The sequence below is a fragment of the Myodes glareolus genome, chromosome 21, assembly GCF_982192425.1.
Source record: "Myodes glareolus chromosome 21, mMyoGla1.1, whole genome shotgun sequence".
NCBI classification, from domain to species: domain Eukaryota; kingdom Metazoa; phylum Chordata; class Mammalia; order Rodentia; family Cricetidae; genus Myodes; species Myodes glareolus.
In genome coordinates, this window is record NC_142046.1 from 9933971 (window position 1) to 9946617 (window position 12647).

General features: G+C 48.6%; 1 protein-coding gene across 9 annotated transcripts in view; it reads left to right on the forward strand.

Moving 5' to 3' along the window:
* Nucleotides 1-319: 319 nt before the first annotated feature.
* Nucleotides 320-12647, forward strand: part of Ggta1 (glycoprotein alpha-galactosyltransferase 1 (inactive)) — an 80732-nt gene continuing 68404 nt past the window's right edge. The window contains exon 1 of one of the 9 annotated variants that reach the window (XM_048432250.3): nucleotides 320-461. The gene's annotated coding sequence lies outside the window, so the exon portion shown is untranslated. Of the gene's footprint in view, nucleotides 462-1438; nucleotides 1590-12647 lie in introns of those variants that run through there. The other 8 variants (XM_048432247.3, XM_085681315.2, XM_085681319.2 and 5 more) reach the window with 8 other exon arrangements.

The following is a 12647-nucleotide window of genomic DNA, read 5'->3' on the forward strand; positions in this document are numbered from 1 at the left end:
CATCCAGCAATTCACCCCCCGACCCCACCCCGCTGTCCCTTCTCTGTGACCCCTATCACCACGTGCAGATCAGAGGAGACAGAGGCGGTCTTGACCGGGGGCTTTCTTTCTTTCTGTTTTTGCTGGTTTCAGGCTTTTTTCTGCTTGAGTGGAGATGAAACAAACATCGCCCCTCCCTCAGCCAGACACACGTGCACTCTCTCCCGGTGCTGCGTCAGGAGTCTGAGCGAGCTGGGTTCCCACACCCGGGACGGCGCACGCCGCTCGCCCGCGCCCCCGGCCCCGGCGCGCTGCCCCGAGGAGGCGTCCGCGGGGGACGGAGGCGCGCACCCCGCCCGGCACACCCGGGCACACCCTGGCGGAGCAGCGGCCGGGTCTCCAGCGCAGGGCGCCGCCAGGCGAGCGCGGTCCTGCTCCCAGCGCGACCGACCGCACCCGCCGGGCCTGGTTCTGCGGATCAGGTGGGTCCCGCGGGGCGCCGGACACTGAAGCCACGAGCTGCGCGTGGGGAAGCGATGTGAGCCAGCGAGGAGCGCTGCCGCTCCGGCCTACCCCTACTGTGGTTCTTGCTTTTTGTCCAGGCTCTGTTCCACCCTGTACCGCGTCGCTGCTTCTGTCCAACCTTCCAGATCAGGGCCTGCTGGGCTGCGGGCCGGGGGCTCCCCCTTCCCTCAGAATCCGAGAAACAGGGTCGGGCTGAGCTGCGCAGGGCAGAGAATCTCGAGACCACCAGTACTAACCTGTGAGTCTCGAAAGGAGGGTAGGACACTGCGGAATGGGAAAAGGTCGGGGTAAAGTGAGGGACACCCGAATGTGTGTGTGTGTGTGTGTGTGTGTGTGTGTGTGTGTGTGTGTGTGAGAGAGAGAGAGAGAGAGAGAGAGAGAGAGAGAGAGAGAGAGAGAGAGAGAGAGACTTTGAACAGCTGAGGAGGGATGAAGCCAAAACCAAGCCTGGTTAAAGTCAGAGGCACTAACTTTGCTGCATGGAGTGATGGGAGATAATCCCGTCCAACTTTTCAAACCGCCCCGTTCCCACAGCAAGGGACACCATCCAGCGTTTGAAGGTGGCAGGGAAACTGTTCAAACGAATAGAGGCACACACACACACACGTCTTATTATTTTTGTATTTATTTAAACGCGTACAAAGTAATGCGTTTCATTATGGCGTTTTCACAAACTCTTAAAAGCATCCAAGAAACAGCAAAGCGGGAACTGTGTCAGGGCGCGGGGCTGGGGAGCGGAGGAGGGAGACCAGAGCGGCTGGAGAGATTGCTGTCTCCCCTGCGGCGGGGCCTGGACCGAGGCGAGGAGGGTATTGAGTCAGCACCACTTGCTCCTCCCTCAGGAAGGACCCGCGACCCAGGGACTTTGTGTGTGTGTGTGTGGGGGGGGGGGTTACTTGTCTGGCGTTATCGATTCAGAACGAATCCGACTGCCTATTTGATTTGACTGAAGGTTGATAGGTGTGTCTCAGGAGGCAGATTCTGGGTGGAGCCCTGGTCTTGCCTTTCCTTAGCTGGGAGACACCTTCCCTGCAGACTCTTCTTGGAAGACGGATCCTGCTGGAGAACTCGCTCTCAGGCTCTGGGTAGGCAAAGGCGAGGGGGCTGGCCCACGGCTGGGGTGTGCAGGGGTTGGGGCTTCTGGACTATGGGAGCCTCTGCCTTTTGGTGGCACTAGGTACTTTTTAGCTTCTTTTATTTTCTACCACAGTTATTTGTGGGAGTAGTTGCTTCCATCCTGATGGGGTCGTGTGCAGGTCCGAGTTAAAGCTGATGCAATTAACAGGTGCCTGGTGACTAAATAAGGCAAGGCTGGAAGCGTCCGATCACCGGTTCTGGATGCCTTGAGGGTGTTTTGGCCCGGGCCCCAGTGGTTGAGGAGGGGTACCTGGAGGCCCTGGCTCCTGCTCCTCCTAGTTCACTAGATAGAACCAGTTCAGTTCACCCCTGCTTTGTCTCTGTTAGGAGCTCCCAGAGAATGTTTTGGGGGAGTTTTCCCGTCCCCATCCTCCGTGATAGAACCAGTTTTCGGTGGAATGCCTGAGATTAAAAGGTGTAAGGAGAAAATCAATTGATTACAGTCAGGTCCCCCAGTGGCTGAACTTTTACCAGGAAAGAGTGGTAATTCTGACCATACTGGCAGCCATTTCCCCAGCTCTGTGGCACTTCTGGGTCAGGGACTGACCATGAGTCTTATTCGCTGGGCACTTGTGGGTCTTTAGTGGGCTGCCTAGTGTAAATGGGTCTCAGGTTCTCTAGTCTAACAGGGTAGGCACCATTGGACCGGGTGATAGAGAAGGAAACCAGAGTTCAGAGAAGCCAAGTCACTCATTTATGGGCTCTCAGTGTGAATCAAAGCTGAGGTGTGAATGCCTTCTAGTCAGTCTCTGAGTCTTGTGGACTTTCTCCTCAGCATCACCCACCACGGCTAGAAAATGGCTAAAGGACAGTTGCCACGACTATGGGGGAGGGGCTGGGGGAGAGTGGAAGGGAGAGAGCAGAGCGTTGGGTGCAGTCAGGTATAAATATTTTGTTTGAAGTGAATATCCTTTCTGCTTTGTGCTTTCTGCTTATTTTAGATACTTAAATTTGATTTTCTAATTTTTAGTTATATTGCAATTTACACACGCTAAAATCCACAAGTCATAAGCATTTTTGGTCCACTGAGTTGGAAGGTTTTTGGAAGGACCGTCCTTTGTCATTTTTGGTGGAGTTGCTGAGGTCTTGTGTGACAAAACTTTTCCTGGGGAGACTAAGACATATGTTTACTCTATGGGATAGGGCGTCCAGGACCAATGAGAATAGGAACACCACCAAAGTCCAGTTTGGTGAACCTGTAAGTCTTTCTTATTGGGGTTATTTACAGGATTATGGGTGAGAGGTTATACAGGAGCAGAAATGATGCACAGACAGCTGCATCGCCAGTGCCCACCCCAGCACAGGTGACAGCTCACAAAGCTGGGAACCCGGAGCACACTGCAGTCTGCAGGCCCTCAACAGGTTGGAGAGTGTCCTTCCCAAGTGACTCTGGTCCGCACCTCTTCCAGACAGCTCAGCTGGTTTCTTCTAGGCGCAGCCTGACTTCCTTGTCTGAGATGGACCCTCAGCTTCTATTGCTGACTCTGGCTAGGAGAGTGCGAGTAGTGAATCTGGTCTGTTTTGAGTTGTTGCTCACTTCCCTGCTGAAGGAGCTTCCCTGCAGGGAGAAGTGTTTTAATCTAGGAGGAGATTGTTACACAAAAGTTTTGAGGTGTGTGTTGGGGGGGGAGGGCAGATGTGTTGATGAGGACATTTAAACCCAGGACCTTTACACACCCAATCTGGGTAATTGTTACCCATGAGCTAAATAAACCCTAAGCCCCTGCAGTTACTCTACCTCTGTGAAATACCCCCTAATACCCCCTAGCCCCCTTTGGTCTGCCGTTTGATTTGAAACAGGGTCTTGCTTTGCAGGCCAGGCAGCCCTTGGACTGTCTCCCCAGATCCCCCTGTCTCAGCTTCCTCGGTGTTGGGATCACAGGTGTGCCCTCCTGCATCTCACCTCGCACACTTAGGACTTGTTTTTGCATTTTAAGCCTAAGGACCGTTTTACTAGAATTAGAGGAAAATGGCAAGATAGGTGGGCATGAATCTGGGCGGAGACTCGGAGAGTGTTTGGAGTTGTGGTTCAAGGGCAGGCTCATGGAAGTTTGTAGGAAGTCTGTAAACTTTTTGGAGTGCGTGTGTGCGTGCGTGCGTGTGTGGGTATGTATGTGTGTGTGTTTGCATACCTGTTATCTTTAGAGAAATAGAATCCCAGAGATCAGGGCAGGCATGCTTAGAATTTCAGCTAGAGTCCAAAGAACAGACCAAAAGGGATGAAAGGAAGAGTTAGGCCTTTTGAGTGAGGACTCATAAAGTTAAGCAGGTTTAGCAGTGAAGGTGTATGTGTAAGTAACTTCATGAGGAGGAGTATTCTGGGGAGAATATTATCTCATTAAGGGGATAATTTATTCCTTCCTATTGCCTTAACATATATTCAATTGTATCAACTTAAATTTAGGTCGGCCAGGTGATTGACAGGCCCATCTGGATTAATTTTAAGGAGAGGGCAGTAGTGTGTGCCGTTGTAATCTTTGGGACTGATTAGAACGTAGCTAGGTGTGGTGCACACCTTTAATCCCAACAGAGGCAGGAGTACCTCTGTGAGTTCAAGGCTAGCCTGCTCTTCAGAGCTGTGTCTCCAAGGCCATAAATAAGATGTAGATTCCACTGAGTCTGAGGTGGGAGCTTTCCTTAGTGGGCCTCAGCAAAGTTCTGACACGGCCACATCTATGGGAGAGACCTTTGTCAATGGCTTCCATGCATGCATTAGACTGTCTAGCTACCCAGCATCTAGGAGACGACTGCCTACTGGATCTGGGCACTTCCATATGAAATGGAGACGCGGAAGGGCTCAGCTGACTTTCAGGCCCCGGAGGGTAATGCGCAGGGGACTAGATAGGGGGAAGCCCACCAGAGGGTTGCTGAACTGAAAACAACAGGAGGTACAGTGGTGTGGCTCCTGCGGTAAACAGATCACTACTGAGGATGTGGCAGACGTATCTCATTTCCGCTACGGAATCTGGACATCGTCTGCATGCCCTGAACCTAATTTTGTGGATTAAGCAGATGAACCATTTAATGGAATTGTCAGGATACAAGACAGCATTTTGTTCATGGCCAGGAAAAGTGTGCGAGCACTCCCTGGTGTGTCAGTAGCCTGGGAAGGCCGAAAGGCCCGGCTCCTCCTTGTATCTCCACTTACCTCTTCTATTTTGTATTTCACCAGTTATTTGACTTCTTTAGCCGTTCTTTCCTGCTGAATGCTTAAGACAGTGTAGGTGCCCAAAAGTTATTCAATTTTCTTTTTATCGCTAAGGCCTATTGATGCTCTTAGGGACTTATGAGAGCCCCTTAAGTCTCTGCTGGGCTATGTCCGGGGATTGTTGAGTGTGTTGTTTCCCTTGGCAGTCTGAGGACCTTTCTCTGTGTTGATCCTCCTCTCTGCCGTGTTCAATAGTTAGGTCTCCTCTGCGGGGCTCCTCTAATCCAGAGGACAGGTGACTTACAAGAGCACTTAGAACCTTTTTTGGAGAACTGTCCCATCATCCCTTGGGGCCTGATTGACCCAGGAGTAAGGTTTAAAATAGTGGCTGGTCTTTCAGCTCCTGTATCTTCATTGGCTGCTGTGGGAGCTCCTTATGCTCCTTCAGCCAATAACCTTTGAGATACCCACCCACTGGGGTGTGGTATCTTTTGCTTTAAAAAATCAGCGGCAGCCCTCCATTTGCTCTCTCTTGCTTTGGATTCCGCTTCTGGCTATCAGACACTTTTCCTGGTCATGCGGGAGGCTGTTGTCTAGGATGGTGATCTGTAAGTTTTTTCCCTTTAAATAAATAACCCTTTTATTAATCATAATTCCAAACTGGTGTGGGATTGTTTTATGACATACTCCTTTAATTGGCTCCAGGCGAAGTTTGATTGTTGACACCCCCCACCCAAGTCAGTTATGACAACCTTGAAGAAAAGCCACATCTTGTCACTTTTTGCCTTTTACAAGACAGATCTAGAAGGACGAGGATGGTGATATTTATAGTTATTATTGTTATTTATTTTGATCTTAAAGTTTAAATTACCAGCGATTGATCATTCTCTCTAACAGGCTGACTTAAACCCCAAGGGACATTGTACAGGGACAAGTTTGCTTCTTTTTTGGGGATCAAATTTGTCCTAATTCTAGGGACTACATTTAATGAGGACCAGTGTTCAAGAAAGAGTAAGGGCAGGGAGGATCATGCACCACTAATTCCAGAGCTGCTTTGGTTGATGAGCGTAAAGGCCCAAAGTTTCCTGAGAGCTGGAGTACGTGCTTCCCCCAGTCCTGAAATTACTTTAGTTATCAGAGTCTAAGTTCCCCAGCTGGTGATGGTCGGGATTTACAAGTTCCTTTGGCCAGTGCGGACTAAGCTTACACACACACACACACACACACACACATGCACACACATACACACTCACACATACTCTCACATACACAGACATACACAGACTCTCTCACACTCACAGATTCTCACGCACAGACACTGTCACACACAGATACACACTCATACACTCAACACACACATAGTCTCACACAGGACACTTACACACACTCAGCACACACAGAGACACACACACTCACACAGATACTCCCACAGACACACACACACTCTCACACACTGTCTGTCTCTCTGTCTGTCTGTCTGTCTCTCTCTCTCTTTCTCTCTCTCACACACACAGAGTAAAGATATAATTGCCTCTTACATATGCCTTTCCTTTCCTTCCTGGAAGAACACAGCAATCAGGAGGTGATCCTAAAAAGCACATTGGCATCTTATGACTCTAGGGCAGTCTCTGTTCCCTTTAGGACCCAGTTGGTACATTTAGGTAAAAAGACCTAAAAATCACCTCTTGGTGTAATGGAGGTTTTCAGGCCAACAAGGAAGGAAAGTCGGGAGCCATTTTATGGAAATTTGCGAGAACAGCAGCGGGACAGGCAAACCGTAAATCGTGTTAGCTGCCAGGAGGAAGGAGCCGCATAAGTGGGAGAGAGAGGGGGGGCCTTTTGAGCTGCAGTCCAAGGCAGGCTGCAGTGGAGATCTGCAAGCAGCTGTCCCAGGTGGGAGGGATCTGCAGAGAAACATGGATGCACAGAGGCTCAGAACGAGTGTGCATTCCAAAGAAGAGAAAGAACGAGACGGAAGGAGCAGCTAGACTTTTGTTTTAGCACTCCGAAGGGTGAGAAGGTGGTGAAATGTAAGCAGCTGTCTTTTGTGTGTTTATTTTAGTTTTTTGAGACAGGGTCTCCTTTAGCCCATGCATGCCTAAATTACATATAGCTACGGATCTTGGGTTTCTGACTTCTTGAGAGCCAGGACTGTAAGAGTGCGCTGCTATTCCAAGTTGGTGCAATCTCTGGGGCTGAACCCGGGACTTTGTACATGCCAAGCAAGGACTCTACCAGCTGAGCTCCATTGCCAATACAGTTGTCAGTACCCATGTAAGCAACTACCCAGAATGAGACAGAATATTCTCATCAGGCCCAGAGAGCTGGCTTTCTGCCCTTGCAGAGGACCCGAGTTTTATTGCCAGCACTCAAGTCAAGTGAGCGAGCTCATAAATGCCTGTGTCTCCAGCTCTGGGGATCTGATACCTTCCTCTGACCTCCAGGTGCTCTGTGTGCATATGTGACGCCCATACAGACCGACACACATACACTTTGTCAACAATAGTAAATCTTTAAAAAGTGTCGTCATCCTAGCAAATACTCAGTTTCTCTCCCCCCTCACAGACATTTCCTGAGTTTGCTGCTCACTGATTTTGTCTGTTCCTGGACTTCATGTAAACATTTAGAATCGAACATACCTGGTTTATTCCGCTCACAGTGTGTTGAGAGTCAGTTGTGGTGTGCTGATGAGTAATTTGATTTTTGCTGTTGTTCAGCCATATTCTGTCTCACAGCTACCATTTGCTTATCTCTCCTCTCATTGAAAACCGGGTGGTAGTCCCCTCCAGTGTGGGGCTAGCACGCAAGCGTTCTTGTTCAAACCTTTTGCGAGCGCTGGCGCTCAGTCAGGAGTGGAATGGGAAATTGCGGGGTCACTGTATGTTCGAGAACCGGAGTTGTTGAGGTGTGCGTGCACCTGTGTGCTTGTGCTGGTCCATTCATGCACACATGGAGTCCGTCCAGAGGGAGGTGTCAGATGTCCTTCTCCCGTCACTCTTCACCTACTTTTGGTGACAGGGTCTCACTGAATCTGGGGTGCCCACCTTAGCTAGACTGGCTGGCGAACAACCTCCCGGGATCCTCTCTCCTGTCCTCGCCTGTTCCCCAGCACTGGGGCTCTAGGCCTGCACCGCCATCCTGACTTTAAACTTAGCTGTTCTGGCACAGCAAGCGCCTCACCCACTGAGCCCTCTCTGGCCCAACCGGTGTTGACAGTATTCAGTGCCGGTGTGTTTTCTCTTATAGCCATCGGAATGACTAGTTGATAGTGTTACTGCCTTTGTTCTGTTTTGTTGTTTTGTTTTTAATGGTTGAATTTTGGGTTTTGAAGATGAGAACATGAGTAAGAACAAAATATAAAATAAACTGGCGATATGCAGGCCCATTGTGGGCTGTGGTTTGGAATGGAAGGGACCCAGTCAGTGGTGGTTGACTAGTTGTTATTGGTGGTCAGGGTCCGGGCTAGGTGTTTTCAGGTTCTTGACAACTCATCCAAAGAACTTAAAACTAGAGTTCACAATTAGATCTCTCTGAGTTTGAGGCCAGCCTGGTCCATATAATAAGTTCCAGGTTAGACAGGGCTACCTTGTCTCAAAAATACACAATAAATAAAATATAAGCAAAAAAAAAAAAAAAAAAAACAAACCCAAACCAGAAACCAAAACCAAACAAAACCAAAACAACAACAACAACAAAAAAAAACCCCACAAAAAACAAAAAACATAAAAACAAAAAACAAAAACGCCATCAAAACCCCTGCTTTTTGCTTGGCATGGTGGTGCATACGTTTAAGCCCAGCATTTGGGGGCAGGGAGAGAAGCTGATCACTGTGTGTTTCAGGCCAACCAGGGCTACACTGAGAGATCCTGTTAAAAACAAACAAAAGAACAGAGAGAAGAATTGACCTTTACAAAAGAATCAGGATGATTTTATTGAGGTAAGATTGGCATGGGGATGCGGTGGCGGGAGGCATCTGGAGAGATAGATGACTTACCTTTTAGGAGCACTTGCTCCTGCAGAGGACCAGAGTTCAATTCCCACACCCACCTTAGATGGCTCACAACTGCCTATAGTTCTAGTTTCAGGGCCCACTGCCCTCTTCTGGCGTCCTTGGGGACCCGCACTTAAGTGCACAACCCATCCCCCCCATGCACATGTCTACTTAATTAAAAACAAAAATAAAACATAATAAAGGTTGATACCGGGCCAGATGAGTGGGTGTCCAAAGGCCCTGTTTTTGTTCAGGGCTTCCTTTTATGGCATGCAAGTGAAGGAGTGCCAGGTTACCTATGGCATCTCTGTTTCGATTGACAAATTAGGTCATATTCATTTTTCTATTGCATGTATCTTTTCTTATAATATATCTGATTTTAGTCATATGTGCACCTAGGAAATTCTCCCCCGAAAGGTTACTAGAGGTCATAGTTTCACCTTATTCCCCATGCATCCAACACTGGTTCAAACTGGATCCATGGAGGTTCTATTCTTCTTGCCCTGGAGTAGAAGTTATCGAAAGCCAGTTGTTACCTGGGTGGAGAAACTCCTGTGACCTGATGCAGGTGGAGGCTTGAGGGATTCTGAGGCTGCCAGGTGCTTTGCAGAGGGCTGTGTGTATATAGTATGTGCAGGTGAAGGAGCCAGGCTGCCAAACACGTTGTTGGCTACTGAACTGCCTCCCATGCTTGCCTGCCTCACAGTGGCTTTCTGCAGATTCTCCTGGGCTCCAATGTGTTCTCTGTTATCAGCTAGGGTTTCCAGACGTGGTTCTTGAAGTCCATAATCTAGGCGAATTCAAGAATGTTTCTAAGTTTAAATGTGACATTTATCTTCGATATTGGTTCCTCTGTCCTGGCTTTTAACTGTTTGGACATTTCTTCTTAGATAAATTAGCCCGGCAAATGCTGACAAGTCCAGAATGGGATCCAGTTTCTTACGGTGTCCGTCTTTCATGTATCAGCGGATGAATGATGGTGCTGGTAGCCCAGAGGTCAGAGAGGAGGAGTGTCTGGGGCGGGGAAGGAGGGAATTGAGTGCAGAGCAGCGCTGGCAGGCGTGGAGGCAGGACAGCACAGTACCCAGAAGTTCCCCTGGGCAAAGAAATTGCCGGAATACAAAATAGGGAAGGGTGTAGGGGAGGGTAAGTGAGCCAGAGCCACGAAAGCTAAGCCCCTGTGAAGCACTGACATTTTTTTATTATAATTTATTTATCATGTGTGTAGGTACATGCATGCCATGGAGCATGTGTGGAAGTCAGTGGGCAGTTTGTAGACCTTGGTTCTTTCTTCCTACTTCGTGATTCCTGGAAATGGAATTCAGTTAGGCTTGGTGGCAAGTGCCTTAATCTCCTGGGCTAACGGGGCAGCCCAAGATTTTGTTTGTTTTGGGACAGTTTCTTTACATAGCTATGTCTGGCCTAGAAGTTGTCACATAGAACAGGCTGGCCTTAAACCCGTAGATACCTGTCTGCCTCCTGAGTGCTAGGATTAAGGCATGCAGCACCAAGCCCAGCCCAAGAAGTTTTTTGGAGTTCGGGTTTTCCTGTGTAATCTGTGTAGTCCTGGTTAGCCTCAGTCTCTCTGTGTAGTTTAGGATGACCTCAAATTCCCTTTACCTCCATTTCCCAAGCATATATCCCCTTACCTGCCTAACCAGGTGTTTTTATTATTTTAACTGGCGTTACACACTGTTGTGAGCCCCGATGGGGATGTTAGGAACTGAACCTGGGTCTTCTGAAAGAGCAGCTAGTGCTCTAACTGCTGAGCTGCCTCTCCAGCTCCTTATGATTAATTAGCACACAAAGTAGCGAGTTTTTTGAGGTATTTTCATCTGAAGCTTCGCTTGCCCCTCCTCCCTGTGTTCTCGCCTTTCCCACCAATAGAACCCCCTTTTCATTTCACCTGTGTTCTGCCACCCCTCTGTCTTGTGAAGAGACACCATGACCACAGCAATTCATGTAAAGGAAAACATTTAATTGGTGCGGCAGCTTATGGTTTCAGAGGTTTAGTTCTTTGTCATCATGGTGGGACATGGTGGTGTATAGGCAGACGTGGCGCTGGAGAAGGCACTGAGAGTTCTACATCTGGCTCCACAGGCAACAGGAAGTGACCTGTGAGCCACACTGAACATTACATATGAGACCTCAAAGCCCAGCCTCAGTAACAGACTTTCTCCAACAAGGCCACACTTCCTGATATCGCCACTCTCTATGAGCCTATGGGGGCCATTTTCTTTCAAACCACCACATTCCACTCCCTGGCCCCCAAAGACTAGGGGCCTTATCATAAAGCAAAACTATATTTGGTCCAACTTTAAAAGTCCCCATAGTCTATAACAGGCTCAAACTTGTTTAAAAGCCCAAATTCAAAGTCTCTTCTGAGACTCCTGCAATCTCTTGACTGTAATCCCATGTAAAATCAAAGTAAAAAGCAGATCCCATACTTCCAACATAAAATGGCACAGGATATACATCACTGTTCCAAAAGGAAGCATGGTGAGGAAATTCTGGTCCAAAGCAAGACTGAAAACTAGCTGGGCAAACTCCAAATTCTGCATCTCCATGTCTGATGCCAAAACACTCTTTAGATCTCCAACTCCTTTCAGCTTTGTTGACTTCAACACACTTCTCCCTCTTAGTCCAGTTCCTCTCCCTGTTAGCAGGCAGCTTTCTCCAGCAGGGGTCCCACAGCTCTGGTATCTCCAACATTTTGGGGCCTCCAAGGCAATCCAGTGGGCTTCACCTTCACAGTTTCACGCAATGGCCTCTCTTGGCCTCCACACAGGGACTTGCCTGCCACATGCCCGGCCTCAGCCGCTTCCCGTAGTCGTGGAAGAGATCCCATAACCCCTTTATTCTCCTCTTGACTCTACAACTAGAACCATGTAGTGAAGCTGCCAAGCTCTGCTGCTTGCTGTGGCTGGAACTTGGTCCCCTAGTCTAGTCACGTCTTCATCAGCTTTCTGTTTTCAATGGTTTCTTTCGCTGCCTAAGCTTGGCTGTTCTGGAACTCGCTCTGTAGACCAGGCTGGACTCAAATTCAGAGATCCATCAGCCTCTGCCTTCTGAGTACTGGGATTAAAGGTGTGCACCACCACACCTAGTCTCAAACTTTTCTTTGATTCCTTTTCACAGGTTGGAACCTTTGCCCAGAGGTCTTCCCAGCTCCTACTAGGATGGGCCCATTAAGCAGGGCTTAAAGCACGCCACTGCTTTCCTAACCCAAGCGTCTAAAGACTACATTCCTCAGTACAAAAGCGTAGTCAGGCCTATCACAGCAATACCCCAGTCCCTAGTACTAACTTCTTCTGCCTTATGGCTTCTGTTGCTATAAAGAGACACCATGACCAGGGCAACTCTTATAAAGGAGCATATTAGATCTCAACCCCAACCCCACAGTGACACAACAAAGCCACACCTCCTTGTCACGCCTAATAATAAAAATATACACACGTGAACCGCGTGTATAGGTTCACGCGGGCAGCGGTGAAATGAAGACTCAGAGACACATAAGGAAGAACTTAGCCTCTGTGGCTATGGGGGTTCAGCCTCCGTGAACGGAAGCACTTTCCCTTTGCCTCTTGGCATCTTATTTTTTCCTGTGTTTGCACTTTAGATAGTAGATTTCCATATCTCAGAACAACCCGAATGAAGTTTCCAAAAATACAATACCAGGTGCAAGTACCTGATTCATGAGGCACCAGGGCTTTCCAGGTTTCCTCTAAACCAAGTTTTGCATTGGCTTTGTATCCATGGGAAACTCTCAGACAAGATTTACATAGGGCAACAAAAGGTATCTGTAACACAAAGGGTGGATTAGGAACTGAGTGAAAACTCCAGAGCTAGGCCAGGTATAGCCCAGCG